This window comes from Chenopodium album, chromosome 17, assembly GCF_948465745.1.
Source record: "Chenopodium album chromosome 17, dcCheAlbu1.1, whole genome shotgun sequence".
Taxonomy (NCBI): Eukaryota; Viridiplantae; Streptophyta; class Magnoliopsida; order Caryophyllales; family Amaranthaceae; genus Chenopodium; species Chenopodium album.
In genome coordinates this window covers 26,388,764-26,405,026 of record NC_137850.1, presented here as the reverse complement: position 1 = coordinate 26,405,026, position 16,263 = coordinate 26,388,764, and the positions used below count along the sequence as shown (strand labels likewise).

The 16,263-nt window shown below is 33.9% G+C and overlaps 1 long non-coding RNA gene and 1 pseudogene across 1 annotated transcript; both read right to left on the bottom strand.

Annotated features, from left to right (window-relative positions):
• Nucleotides 1-4,043: 4,043 nt before the first annotated feature.
• LOC145587718 (fasciclin-like arabinogalactan protein 9 pseudogene) lies at nt 4,044-5,015 on the bottom strand (annotated as a pseudogene).
• Nucleotides 5,016-8,302: 3,287 nt separating this feature from the next.
• LOC145589542 (uncharacterized) lies at nt 8,303-13,442 on the bottom strand. Its single transcript, XR_014101718.1, has 2 exons — nt 12,569-13,442; nt 8,303-8,797 (listed from the first exon to the last, which is right to left on the bottom strand). It is a non-coding gene; the product is annotated as an uncharacterized LOC145589542 (long non-coding RNA).
• Between the last annotated feature and the right edge of the window lie 2,821 nt (nt 13,443-16,263).

Genomic DNA, 16,263 nt, shown 5'->3' with positions numbered 1-16,263 from the left:
CCACTAAGAGTGTATTTCGTACCACTACAAGCATATATTATACCACTTGATAGATACAATGGTACTATTTGATCACCCAATGATACCACGTGAAATTTTTACGCAATTTAAAGTGAAATGACTGCACTATCCCTTGTTATGTATTTGTAAATGCCTCACTAACCTCCCTTTGGAATGCCTCCCCCCATGACTATGTGAGTATCTTGGTATTCTGTGAAGACTTATAACAGGCCTATAGTGTTCACATCAACTTCATACCTAATACACATCAGTGTCCAGAAGATGACTCCCCTTAGTCTGTATTCAATTCACCTTTAAAAATTAATATTCAGTAAAAATAAAATCAGTTTTGTAAAAATAATTTCAGTTTAATAAAATTGATTTAGTTTAGTAAAAATAATTTCATTTCATCAAAAATAAGGTGAAGTAAATGGGGCCTAAAATGAAGAGAAGGATATATAGGCCTAGTTGGAAAAGAAAAAGAGAAGAATGACAAAAATTGTGAAAAGAAAAAGATGAAGAGAAGCAACTAGGAAAAAGGTTAAGGATAGTCAAATGCAAAAATTGTGAATGTTTTGGACACAATTCAAGAACATGTAAAGGGAGTCTAACTGGAAAAAAGTTAAGAGCAAGTGATGAGCCTATTGTAATCAATAACCCAAGAGTTAGAGACCAATCTAATGCAACAAAGGCATCTAGGGAAGTGGCAAAATCATCTGAGCCTTCAGCTTCTACCAACAAAGGCAAAGGGGAGGAGAAGAAACCTACTGAAAAGAAAGGGAAGGAGACTACATACTCAGAAGAAAGGAAAGCAGCCTGCTCAAAAGAGAGGAACGGAAGGCAAAAACTCTAAAGCTCTAACATAGTTGAATGCTTCACAGCTGCAAAGTTAGCCATTTTCTCAGTCTAAGACTTAGTCTCAGATGTGAAGAAAATAGTCAATGATTTTTTTTTTTTTTTTTTACTTGGTTTGGATAATACACTAGTTTAATATGCAGACTTTGTTTTTTAAATGTAAGGTGCTTGTTTATTAACACAACAATTAGTTTTTTATGCTAAACTTAGCTTTGATTGTAAGGAACCTGTTCCGGAGGTTAATGGATAATCAAGCAATCTAACTAAAGTTTTTATTGGATATCATGTGTCATATTTCTAGCACATGTACGAGAGAGTGTAGTAATTTAAATAGCAATACTCAATATTCTTATAATTTAAATACTCATTTAGTAATACAAGTTACTCCATCCATACTCTTAAAACATTGACATGACTTATTTTAGGGCAACTATCATTAATATCAGATACATTACACTAGCAATTGTAACAACCTTATGGATATAACTTGCAAATTTTTCTGCCTTCTGTGTGAACTCAACAAACTCTTTTCTCAAGACTTTCACATACGACCTTTCATCAATATTAGCATAACTAAGCTTTGTTTCTCTGATAATCTTGTCTTCAACAACCCATAAAAATATACCACAATGCCTACACTAGTAATAAGCCCTCCCTGGATTTGAAATTGTGTTAGAAAATCGAATATCAGCAGAACTAGCAGGAATAAGGTTGTAGTATATGAGTCTAAACCACACACCCCTGAAAAAGAAGCCATGAAGTTTAAGCAAGAGAAAACATAAATTGAAAGGGATGGGTGAGAAGCAGAAGCAGGAGCAAGTGCAGTATGTAAAGGGGGTAGAAGGGGGGAGAAAGATAGAATGAGGTGGGAAATGGATCGTTTTTAAAAAAGAAGGGGAAAAGTTTTAAAAAGGGGGTAGTTTAGTCTTTTTATAGTTATTTAACTTAAGCCATCACTATTAGGGGTTTATTAACGTTTATTTAACAGATTAATCACGTTAGTTAAAAAGTCTAAACTTGGGATGTATCACTCAAAAATCAATAATTAAGTGGTGTATCATTGAAAATAGTCATAACGGTAGGTGTACCAATGGAAATTTCAGTAAAATATTTTAAAAAAACAAACCCAAAACAAAGCAATCTGAAACATCTTTGTGCTGTAATAGAGAAATACGTAGTATATACTTTTGTGGGGTCTGACTAAGCTTATTTGGGCCAGTCCATTTAATGAACTCAGTATCCCACAAAGGCCTCATGCCTAAAGTCCTCAAAAGGGATTTCTTTAAGCCAAAGTGTCCAGTTAGTTGCCTAGCCCATTTGGGACCCCACTTGCCATATGGCCTGGTCAACCCATGACTAGGGCCCTTATCCTCTAAATGTATAATTACTCCAATTTTATACCTCATATGTTATTTACAAACATTCTCACATTAATTTATTACACTGGTAAGTATTGATTTCTCTCCTTGAGTTCTCAATCTCACGTACTAACTTAGACATCGGAGGAGTTTCCTCATACCAACCCTGAAACTAGTTAATGTACTCTCTTGTGCAGGTGTTTTTCGGCCCAATCATTCAAGGTCCAAATCAGTCTTCAATCAACGGATAAAGGTCAAAGTTTTGATCATTGTTTCACCCGAAACAACTTGTATCTAATATCATCTCATACTAATTAAAATTGTGCATCCAATAAAGAGAGCAAGATACAACACATTGAAAATCAAGTATGCAAATGCTGTATAGTATATGAATATTCTTCTAAGAAAATTATGTAAAGACAGTAGAGAGAGGGTTGGCAAACCCATGTGAGTCTATGCTTCTACTTGGTGGGAGAGAACATGAGAGTTTGCAAGTTGCAACATTTAATTCTTATTTATTAATTCACTAAGTTAATTGACCGTAGATTAAATCATTAGATATTGCGGTGCACTTTCGAAAGTTCTTGTGCTAGGACATGAAGACTAAATTGAGCTAAGATGTGTTTTTGACTTTTTGTGGGGAACGGAGAGTCGCTCTTTTAAAATCTATATAATATACTACCTTCGTTAATTATTATCTTTAAATTTGGATATTATTTTGAGATATAGAAAAAATCCAAATTTACGGATAGCAATTAATGGAAGTAATGGACAAATATATATATATATATATATATATATATATATATATATATATATATATATATATATATATATATATATATATATATATATATATATATATATATATATTGAATAGAAGCAAGGGAAGTAATGGACATATAGACGGGGTGCTAATGAGCCCAAATCTTACCCAAAGCACGATCTATCAATTTTTTTTATGTTTTTATTTTTTGACGAGAGGATCATCATAATTAATCATCAATTCATCACTATTTATATACATACAAGAAATTATAGAATGAAATGTATTTAAAATGATCAAGCATTAATTATCCCAATCTACACATATATTGTCTTTCTCAAAGAGTCAAAGATATAAGGAGTACCATATTAGAAAATGCATTAAATGCTTGTATGTGTCCCAAGGGTAGCAAATAGGTTTACCCTATTTTAAAAGATCATCAGCTAACAACTTTGATTTGGTAATTGTTAAATCCACTTGTACAAAAGTTTGTAAGCTACTAAGTTAAACTAAACCATATCTTGTAATTCAATGGTGATTTAGGGTCTGTTCACATTTACTGAACTGAGCTGAGCCGAGTTGAACTGAACTGAACTGATTGGAGTTGAGCTGAACTGAATTGAACTGATTGGAGGTGAAATGAACTGAGCTGAAATGAATATTTTATGAGAGAGGGAAATTAAGAGCTGAACTAAACTGAACTGAACTGATTAGAGCTGAACTGAACTGAACTGAACTGATTAGAGCTGAACTGAACTGAACTGATTGGAGCTGAACTGAATTGAAATTAAGTAAATGTGAGGCTCTTAAGCTCGTTTTAATTTTAATGAGTTAATGGACAAGGCCCTTAGGGAGTGGGGATGAAAGATAAGAGAATCTCCATACTCAACTTCTGTAATGGGCATTGTTCTCACAAATTCTTTGTCGTGACATACAGTCCTTACCAGTATACCAATTACTACTTAATAATTTAAGCAAGTTAATTACTAAGATGAAGAATATAAAGATGGAGAAAAATTAAAATCCATTGGAATTATCTCCATTTTTTGTATGAATGAACAATAAATTAAATCAAACGTTCTTCCGAGTAACACAAACAAAAACAAAAAATGAATTTTTAGATACAATTTGATCAAACATCATAAAAAGTACTCTTCTATATCCCTTAGAAAAGGAAACCAGTGGTAAAAATTCCAACCACAGCAACAAATCCCATTCCCATACTCTTCAAACCATAACCACCATTATCCTTGGCTTCAGCATCAGCAGAATCAGTTGCAGGACCTTCTGCAGCTTTGCCATCCGACTTCGAGTCACCGGACTTCGATTTTGTTGCTGAGCCAACTGGAGAGCTCTTAGGAGACTTCGCTTCGAACAATGCTGGGGGCAACAACACCTTATCAACCTGATAAACAGCCAGAGGAAACTTCTCCCTCAAGGCATTGTTCAACTGAGTTGTAACTTTCCCGGAGGACACATTAACCTGTCTGTTACCAATGGAGACAATCTCAAGAGTAAAAGCTTCGCCGTCATCGCCGGTGGCTTGGGTTCTAACAGGGTTACTGATGGTCTCAAAGTTGTCAAAGCTGTTAAACTTTGGGAGGACATGATTGAGAACAAGTTTTACTTGATCCTGATCTGAAAGATTGTTGATTGTACCTGCTTTAAGGTTTTGGAATGCGTTGTCAGTGGGTGCGAAGACGGTCATGCCTTCAGTGGAAGTGTTCACCTGGTTGGCAATCTGGTTGCCAACCTGGGTGGATGCTAGAAGGCGCATGAAGGTTGTGTATTGGCCTGCCTTCTCTAGGATGGCTGTTAGGTTTACAGGGCCCGCTGGCGCGGGGCTAGGGGCCACTGAGGACTGAGCCATACAGTGGCCGCAGGCGAGTGTGGCCACTAGGACAACTAGGGAGAGTCTAAGGGAGAAGGCCATTTTTTGAGAGTGTGTGTTCAACCACTGTATGTGAATGTTGTTGTTTGTTGAGTTTAGTGAATGAGAGGAGAGATTTATGGTACAAATTTGTGTAGGGGTGGAATGAGCTGGCTGTATTATGCTATCCAACCTTTAACAAAAAAAAAAAAATTAAAATTTTTATTAAATAAAATCAAGAGGGTTGGCCAAGATAGAATAAAAATCTTTGGACTACAATGTGCTAACAACTACAAATGTGTTCTGCCAAAAAAAATATAACTAACAATGTGCTCTTCACTGTGCTAATTATACTCTCTTCATTTTATATTCTTTTGTCTTATTTGCTTTCTAATACAGTTTTTAATGCATTTATTATAATAAAGTATTATTATCTTCAACTAAGTATTATAAATAATAATTTTAAAACTAAAACTGAAAAATCATATTGAAACAAATATAACAAATCTCATACTTTTATTATAGATTTACTATACTGTAGTTAAAGTTTTTCTCTCTTTGAAGGTTAAGGGCGAAGGCCTTGTTTGAGACAAAATTAGCTAAAAGCGGTTAGTATTGCTAGTTTAGCTAGTGGTAATAGCTGCTAGTTAATTAAATATGAAGTAGGTACTCGTAATAATTGTTAGCTACTTCATTTTATGTAATTACCGAAAAGCTATATATTTTATAAGCTAGATTAAAAATATAAATAAACAAATAAATAAGTAAAAAAAACTCCTATCATATGCTTTTTCAAAATTTCTATACGCTACTTTCAAGCTTCCAAATAAGGCTTTTTTTTTTTTTTTTTTTTTTTTTTTTTTTTTTTTTGTCAGAATGATATGGTCAAACCTCTAATAGACCCTAGTTCCTAACCTTAAGAAGCAAAAACTCTTCAAAAGCTCTTTCCCAAATTAAATAAGCCTTATTGAAATAAGAGAAGTATTACAGGAAGTACATTAGTCACTCATATTTTGACTATTGTATACTTCGTAATTGATCGATTTGAGATCCGCTGTAACACATACGATTAGTAGGTGGTAGGTCATATGGACTGAACAAACTTAAATAATTATGAAATTAATAAATATTTGTTAGCATGTGTATGTTACAGAAGCTATGATAATGGTGGAAATAAAATAATGTTGATGGGTAAAGTTGACAATTAAATTTGGGTGTCAGAAATAATATAAACTTGATATATTTGTGAAAGATTGGGACAGGTACAACTAGGCAAATACAAGAAGACGAAGAAATGGAAAGAATGAACAAGTTGGGGCCGGACGAGAACGTGGTTGCCAAGTTAAATCCTTGCTGTGTTTTGGCAGGAAAAACAAACATGCGTGTAGATAATGTTTCTTAAAATCCATAATATTTCGCCAGTTCCTATCATTGTTTTCATCTTATTACTTGCTCTAATTTTACCATTATGTAACAAGTATGAGTTTGTTTAACTTAATTGCCATGCGTTATTCTAATTTTCGAATAAATTCGTATCCTTGAGCCACACCCACCTCCCCTTGAATTTCTGAACACCACACTTTGTTGATTTAAGGTATGGTTTAAAAAGTGAAATTTTCTTAAACAAATACTTCGTACTAGGTATGAGTTTTAATCACTCTAACCCCATACCTCGTTTCTAAAATCAATGAATCAAATAGTGGTCGTTTCCCAATTGTGGAGTTATTTACAATTTTGTCATTTGATAAACAAACTTTGTTTATTAAAGTGATAAACTTTTTTTTTTCAAAGGCAATACCCCCTTATATACCAATATTCTCTCTTTAGGTTTCCTCCAATTTGCTCTGAATACGATGTTCAATTGTTCTCCTCTCTGGATACAACCTTATCACTTTATGTGTGAAGGACAAGAATTTTATGGGCATCGCATACGCAAAATTACACCTAAATATGCACACACAAAAAAAAAAAAAAAAAAAACTCAATTGTCGTGTGCAAAATTTATTGTGTACGACTTTTTGTGCCTATGTGCATATTTTTGGCTCAAGTAGTGTGTGGAGTGATTGACTAGAAACTTTTTTGACGAGATGATGAGAGAATTCAGATTTCATGAGGATGAAGCCTATGTTACTACTACTTTCTGCCTATGGGTGTCCTCGCATAGGACGTGGGCATCCAATCTCACACATGCTCTTTGTTCTTCGAATGGAGTACATGGTTAGAAGACTCGATTTAATCAATCAAAAATCTATATGCATTCCTCATGATTTGTTTATTCAGTTTGAGTGATTTTGTAACAGGTTATTTACTGCAGCAAGGGTTTCAGCTAGTTTATGACATAACTGGTTCGAAAGAAAACTAAGGACAGCTTGTCACACATGGGGATTCAGCTAGTTTATGGGGGAGGAAAGCTGCTGATGAGCAAAAGCCAAGGGATGCGACTGGATTCCAAATTGGTTTCCTGCCATTCAGATACCTTGGTTTTCATATGAACACTAGAAAATTGAACTTTGATTTCTCAAGATAAAAATAGGACATGGATAAAGGTTTGTAATTAGAATTGACTTAACTGATAAGCTTTGCCTTAATGAGCTTAAAAATTATTGAGCACAAATGTTCCTTATGCCAAATAGTTATACAGAAAGTGTAGGAGATTCATGAGACTAGAAACTTAGATACTTGGTTGAAGTGTTGAACTACTGATAAATGAACTAGAGCTAATCAATTGAGATAGGGTTTGCTACTTGATGTCAGTAACTTAGACATCTAAAGACAATTTTGCATTGGAAAAGCTGATCTAGTACATTGCCATCAAGTAAGACACAATGTTGTGGTATCACTATGCAACGTGAAGCACAGTAATATGCAGGTTTGAGATTTTACAAAGCCTAACTCCATAACATTTTACAGAAAAAATGGAGCAATGACGCTGCTAGTCAGTAAGAATACCATGGGACATTGCAGACTAGAGAACGATTGGCTTATAAGAGAATTGAGCTCAGGGGAATGTTCTGAAACAGAGCAACGCTTTTTCTTTGGGTGCATATATAGCAAGAGATGCCTGAAGCAAGTCATGGGTTGGTCGCAAGCATACAAGACAAACAGGAATGTCTTGTGGTCAATCGCTAGAGTTGCAGGAGATTCATAGTTGCCCACTTCAGCAGGAGAAGAGTCTGTTTCAATACAATTGCAGCAGGTTGGGAGAACTAGGATATGGTACAAAGAAAGTGGGACAGAGGATTCAAGATATGTAAAGAAAGAAGTCAACTTCCTCTTACACTGATGTAACTGAGTAACATTATTCAGTATTCACCATAAATACCAAATCAATTAAAACACGAAATTTTGATTGATGTCACCATGTTTGACCACTACGGAGTAGATAAGAGAGATTTTTAGACAATGAGAACACAAATAATACGTAAAAGGAAATTTGCTAACATAGTCGATTAGTGAAGGAAACACTGCCTCTATATTGGACAATATGTCTGTCACAAACATATTCAATCCCCAATACAAAAACCACGGTATGGTACAAAGATATAAGAATTACATCATATTCATATAATATTGCAGCAAACTCTACGTCAGAAACATTGTTCATCACTCAAATTCATAAATAACACATAAATTCTAATTTAAAAGGTCTATGCAATTGTGAATCATCCTAACTATCAGCAAGACAAGATCACCTACCAACTAAAAAGCCATTGGGTCAATCATCAAGCCTCTTTTTCATACAGCACCATATCTGACATCATATGATTCCATCACCATTCTTCTAGTCCCCTGAACTTCAGAATCCATGTACTGGAGATTTCAAAGGTGTTTAAGATGTACAAGAACTCAGGGTTTCAGCCGTTGAAGCTCCTCATCCTTGGAGTTTAACTGTACCAATTGAACTTTTAGCTCCACACTTGGAAATGAGTCCAGTTTTCATGAATTTATCTGCACAGAATGCCAAAAGAAATTCATTACGCTAGCAGCAAGCCAATATACGTTGAACAAACACCAGAAACTCACATGGACTAACATCTCACTATACCATTGACTAAAACATGTGAAGAGTTCCAGATATCAGTTACACCAGTTAACAAAAATGTGTTCCAGATATCGTTTCACATTAATGATCCAGTCATTCAGTGTCAATATTTAAGCACATGCAAGAGTTCCTGCTTTCAGCACCTGACATACCCAGCACAACTATGCTATGCTGTGCATCAACTACACAAGTACACATACTGGAGTTGTGGAGTATGCGTGCTGAATAAGCAGCTCCAGAATTTATAGGGAAAATTATTTAAATTTGGCAATTCATAACCATCTACTTAAATACTGCCCGTTCATTCCTACAATAGAACTTACATTATAGACTATCATTATTTCTTTGTTTTGTCATTGATCTTTATCCAAACCATTTTCATAATCCCTCTGCAGTTGTGCTTTGATACAACAATCAACAATAATGATGCAGAAGCATGAAAAAAGGATTAGAAGGGTGGCTATGATTACATGGGAAAATAGAATGTTCATAAGGAAACACAGCTTTTGGCATGTAAGAGAGTTATTTCGAATTTAAGACATTCACATACAGACTTCACATGGGTGCATTAAACATAGAGCCCAATATATTGGTCCTTTGGCCAGGTACATATTCATTTGAAGCTTCATCTTTGTAGCTGGAGCTCGATTTGTAGGAGATTAACAACTCTTATCATTTTCTATTATGTGTAATAAAAGAGAATTTTCATTCTATACATAAAGGACAACAGAAAGAAGACAAGACGATCAATGTTGAGACCCTTTACTCAAGGGGGCTAAAAGTGTAGGTTGAAGTTCATTAACTTGTCTGTTCACCTGATCCATTAATAAAGAAGCTACAGCTTGTTGAGCCCATTTCTTGATATCACAAATAGAGGGTAAGGGAGATCTTGTCCTTAGAAGAGGCAGCAAACAGAAAAAAATGTTGTTAGATAAATGAAGCAATATTTCACAGGGGATCTATCAATGCCCAAGCCCTTTGTTACCAAACTCTTCATTTCACTTTTCACCTCAAGTACACTCTGACATGGGTATGACATCTAGAAACTTCATTTTGGGCCATAATAAAGGAGTTTTTCACAAAATAGACTAGTCAAACACTAGGACAAGTACCAATGTCGGACACGAGTACCCAAGTCCAAGGAACAAAGCCCAAGGAAACATCATTATAAAGACCACATTTGTTTCTATGTAACACAAAGACCAAGAAAGTATAATGTTTGATCAGACAATGTATAGGTTAAACTGTAAAGAATAAAGCAAAATGAGCTGGATTTATTGGAAGACTTCACCTGTAATCGTTAAATCTAAAAATTTACTAAAGATAAATAAATGCCTGAATTTCTAGTGAATTCTGGATTTCAGTGATCCAAATTATACAACAAAAAACATGGAGAGCAGATGGATTGCAGCTTGTAATTTAGTTCAAACAAATGAAAATGAGATAGGGATTAAATGAGCTGGTTAGACAGCAATGATAAGAATAGCCATAAGAGTTAAATCCCCAACACATTTTTCTTTCCCTGTCAAACTTAATTGAAGAATTGTGTTTTATGCCAGATAGGGTCAACCAGGAATATAACCCTGTTTGGACTAATGGGAATATCATATATAGATAAAACTAAACAGGGAGGGAAAGAAGACCCATCTATGTAAGCAATGCAATGTATGTGAATGGAGAACTGTAAATTGTCAGAAACTAAGAAATCAAAATACTGTTACTTTAAAACAGAAATTTATACATTCTTGTTGAGTTATTTATGTTTCAATTTGTTAGCTATACATGCATGTGTGAGAGTGTATTAAGATTTTGTAAACCAAAATTATTTTGCAGAATAATTGTCTTAATTATGACTGTATAGCTACACCATACATGGCTAAGAAACCATGTCTTTATGCAATATGAGTCATTAGCTACCCCATACATCCATCTTTCATTATCATAGGTCAACTTCTTTTGTAAGGAAACTCTCTCTTAACAAGTTCCTCTTTGATTATTCACTTGTCTATTTCGTATTTTAACTAGAATTTTCTTTAAATTCCATCTCTTATGATCACCTCCAACAAAATTCATTTTTTTTTTTCAGTTTATTATCTCTTCTCCTATTCTGAATCCACATTTTGACATTGCCAATAACTGAAATTGGAACTTAAAAAACCTCCCTGATCCTCCCATCAGCCAACAATTATTTAACAGAATACTCAAGTATACAACAAAACATCCTCCATTATGTGGCCAATGCAACAAAGTTTTTCAAGATTTTTTAATTTTTTTTGTAGCAAACACTAGAGGTTTCCGGGCAGACATGCACATAATATACAACATAAAAAAAAAAATAATAATAATAATAATAAATAAATAAATAAATAAATAAACAAAACAAAAAATAAAAATTAATAAAAAAAACAAAACAAAAAATAAAAAAAAATAAAAAAAAAACAAAACAAAAAATAAAAAAAAATAAGCACCAGCTTCCACTCTGATCTGTTAAGGCATTTTATACACTTTGGCCAACATTTTGCAACAATTCAAGTTTAAGGTCACTAAATTAAAATTACTTAGAAAGACTCGGTGGTTGTCGTGGCATACAGCAAGACAATACCAGAATGTGACACATGGAGTACCTATTTCTCGGTTCCCCACTTCCCCTTCCAACGATGGATTCCATAATACTTTCCCTGTTTACATAGTCCTATATTGATGCATATAAGCTTAGTTTCCAACCAAACAGCAAGTGTCATCCCATATCCTACAAGCTAGCATTATAGCTCATGAAATTAGAGGTTACAATGAATATTGGGGGCCATGGAGTCCATGGAGGGCACATTTGCAACGTATGTCAGAAAAAAATACTCCTACCAAACTTTAATAGGTAAAGTTTCACCATGATCACTAAAATCCCTTTTGTAAAAGTTTCCCCTTCTCATCAGTAAGGGCATGTTTTCTAAATGCAAGCAATGTCAGTTTCTACTCTAAGAAATGTTTCAACTCCTACTAGACACCCTAAAATAATATACCTGACAATTATTTCCTACAAAAGTAGTACTATTTTAGGCCTAAGGATTTGTTGCAAACATCTCAATTTTTTATTCGACTACTAAATCTACTATCACTAAATACAAGAAATATATTAACCAAAGTACAAACGTCCATTATAGTAACTTCAATGAGTGTTTATCAACTCATGTGTTTTCAGCTATTAATACATAAGTTCATAATGTACAGAAATCATCAAACAGTCATTTCAATATATCTACTCTAATAAGCATTCATTATCACCTTGTCAATTTCATGTTAAGTAAAATTTCCCAAATTTTCACTTGTAATCAAATACGTATTATGAGTTAAAGCTTTACAACGAAAAGGCATCACGACAAATACAATATGTTTGAGTTTGACTGAAGAGGATATAATTTTACTCAAACAGAACAACAATTCAACAGCAAAATTGAACCCATAAAGATAGTCAATTCATGCAAGTCCCAAACCCATTAGTAGAAAATATTTGACATATACAATAACCTCAATAACTCAATATCACTATAATAAACAAAAAACAAACAAATTAAATCAACATATACAACCCAACTTCAAACATTAAAAAAAAAAAAAATTGAGAAAACAAAAGTATATATTAACAACTAAACACAATATGTATTAATATAAAAGAGGATTACCCTCTATTTCAACTAGGGCGACTCCCACCGGATCTCGGACGATTCGAAACAACCGAAACCGATTCGACAGCAGGAGGAACGGGTGCATCTCCATATCCAGGTCCAGGAACTCTCATCCTTCTCTCATACCCACTCCCAGACTTAGGCCGTCCATCCTCAACATAGCGATTAGGCGATCCATGATAATTCCCATGAGCCGAGCCGGGGCGATAATTCCCCTGCCTCGGCTTTTCAGGAGAAGGCGGTACCTCTCTCGGCACGAACCCCGGCCTCAGGTGAGGCGGAACAAACTTATTACTCTTAGGACTAGGAAGAGACGGAACATCGACCTTGCTAATCTCCTTCTCCTGAAAAGTTAGGCTTCCGCCAGTCTTCCCTTGAGGACGAAGCGAGATGGAATCCAAATCGGAATTGGAATCAGATGGTTTCGAATTCGAAGACGGGTTGTTAGGAAGATTTATAGAGTCAGGTTGAGGAAGCTGCGGCGGTGGTGGTTGAGGTTGAGGTTGAGGTTTAGGAGAAGGGCGAGAGAGGACGAGCATGCCGCCATGGCCGAGGCGGGAGGAGGCGGAGAGGGAGTAAGATTTGTGGGGGTGAGCGGTAGAAGAAGAGGGTGATCGAGAGTTGGAGTTAGTTGAGGAGGTGTTGTTGGGGTTGATGATCTTCTTCTCGTAGATGTCGTTGAAGTTCAAAGAGGTGAATTTGTTCGTTCTTGCCATCCACCACTACCGCCTTCAAGCTTTGGGGGGAGTTTTTGGTGTTTTTGACAATGGTGGGAAGATCTGATAATGATTGGGAACAAGTGAAGAAGAAAATTTTTGGTGTTAAAGAAAGCTTTAAAGCGATGATGATTGATTGAAGTGATGTTTTGATGTTTTTATTTTTGTTTCTAATTCTAATTCTTGTTTATGGAGATGCTGACAAATTTATAACATTAAGTTAGGTCCTGTGTCGTGCACAGTTATTTTAAAATTAATAATGAATCTTTCTAAAATATTATATAAAGTAATGAATTTATTACAAAAGATCCCATAATTAATTATTATAAAAGATCCTATTAGCCAAATAGCTATTTTTAAAACCCATTTGACAATATATATTATTATATATTTAATTTCATCAAAAATTGGATTAATTTTCTTGTTGTTAACCAAATGGATTTCTTAAAATGTTGTACATTACACTCTGTAGTCACTATGTATGTCACAAATTATGTTAAAAACCTGATTTTTTTTTTCTCTTAAATTTATAGTTGTTAATATTTATTTGTAGAAGGATACATCAAATGTTTTATTTTATCTATTTTTTAATATTTGAAATTTAAATTACTTTCGTAGAGCTTTTTAACATATAATTTATAATTAAATAAAAATAAATAAAATTATTGTTGTAATAAGTAGTACATAACATTATGGCACAATGATGTTAAAAATCTGATTTACTATTTTTTTTTTTACTTAAGTTTATATATTTGTCAATGTACTCCACTACTCCTTACATATTGTGGAAAACATATCAAATCTCTTATTTATGTATTATTTTGCTATCTTTTTATTTATGTATAAGATTTGTCAAACCTTTTCTTTATGTATTATTTTGCTATCTTTTTATTTATGTATAAGATTTGTTTACTAAAGATTATTTTTTTTTTTTTTAAAAAAAGACACACCAGAAAATGACACGTGTCATTGCTGGTGTGTCTTTTAGTATATAGTTATTGATTGATTGATTATTAAAACTCAAAGGGACAAAATGTTATTGCCATGTGTCACTCTTATCTCAAGATGGTTTAGCGTCATATGAATTCTACGTGTCATCCTATGTGTCATTACTCTTTGCCCACACATCATATCATATCATATAACTAATATATAAAGCTAAACTTTTAGCCAGGTCACGAGGCAGCGACACTTGGCGTTTCAACTTTTCGCCAAGTGTCGCGCCACGTTAGATAAATTTAAATATACTTCATAAGATAAAAAAAAGTTAGTTTAGAATTTTATTTGGATAGAATTTTAGGATAAAATTGTTGGTTAGAGTTTTATTTTCAATAAAATACTAATATTTTAGAGGTACAAATTGAATTATTATTTTATTCAAAATATTAGATTATTATTTTCAAAAATTACCATATAAATTTATTTTTTATGTCATAATATTTTTTTGGAGCGAAGGAAGTAGTTCAAAGCGTAAAACATACAATTATAATATATACTAATCGATTAAAATAATTTACTTCAGACATTACTGTGTAAGACCTGTTGTAGACACCAAATTGTGTCTCCCCAAAACCAAACCCAGTGATGAATGCCTTGCACGTTGTGTTATTATCGAATTAGGTGAAAGTGATTTGAAAGCCAAGTGTTGCGGTTTACTGTAGGGAATATTTCAAGCATTATGATAACCCCAAACTTGAACCCCACTGTGATCATACACTAAAGTACGGTGGCGTTCCAAAGGGAAAGAAAAAGAGCAAAAAGAGTCGCCAACAAGTTTTAGGAACTTGTAAACCCAAAAGACAATCCAAAGGACCGTCAACTACTCCATAAGGTCTTGAACCAAATAGGGTCCGGGGATGAGGGTACGAATCCAATCTACAAAAGAAAGGACCCGCCCTATAAAATAGGCCTCTACTTTGTTCTGCTCGTATTCATGTGCGCTTTTCGAATAACATACAAATATTATATTAATCCTACCCTGTTTAATCTATGTTGGTTGAATATTAATGCACAAATAATACTATTATTGGCGATCACTTGACTTAAAATCACATTAGCCTAAACCAAATTAATAATTATCTTATTAAGCGTGATTTCAAGTACAAATTCCCTTTAAACCTGCATAAAAGGCGTGATCAAACAATAACAATAACATATATAAATCAAGCAACATAAGGATAATAAAGCAATAATAACGATGATAAGGCATAATAAAGCTTAAATATAATAGCAAGATCCTAGGCATGATACTAACAAGATTAATAACAAATCCTAGCATGTCACTAAACAATAAAGATTAAAGCTTTAAACCTAACATGGTACTAACATGATACTAGAAAGGATTAAAGACACCCTAAACATGATACTAGAAAGTATAAATAACATCCTAACATGATACTAGGAAGCATTAAACATCCTAACATGATACTAGGAATCATAAACAATAATAAGCATGCAATCTACATTGTGAAAGAAATAGGAAGTAAGCTAATCTACTTACTTTGAAGCCTCGTATCTCTTTCTAATAACAAAATACACAAGTTAGTAAACTTCAATGAAAATCAATAAAGAATTATTAAAGAACTAAAGAATTAAATTGAAATCAAATTAAATAAAGTTTAGACTAGTTTTGGACCAAACCCTCAGAAATTATCAACCTTTCACGTCTAGGGCGAAGGCAACTTCGAACTTGGCTAAGAGACTCTAAGTCTTGTGAATGCGGAATATTGTATTTAAAAAGGCTAGTTTAGAAATAGGGAGAAAGAAAAGAAAAGAATTAAGTAATTGTTGAGAGGGAATAGAGAGAATTGATGATGAGAGTTGATGAAGAGAATTGATGATTCCCCTTTGAAAACAGGGATTCGGACGCTATTTATAATGAAAATAATCCGGAAAAACAAAGAATTTGATAAGGAATAAAACTCCACGCTGTCGCCAGGAATTAACTCTGTCGCGCGGCGACAGGGTCTGTCGCGC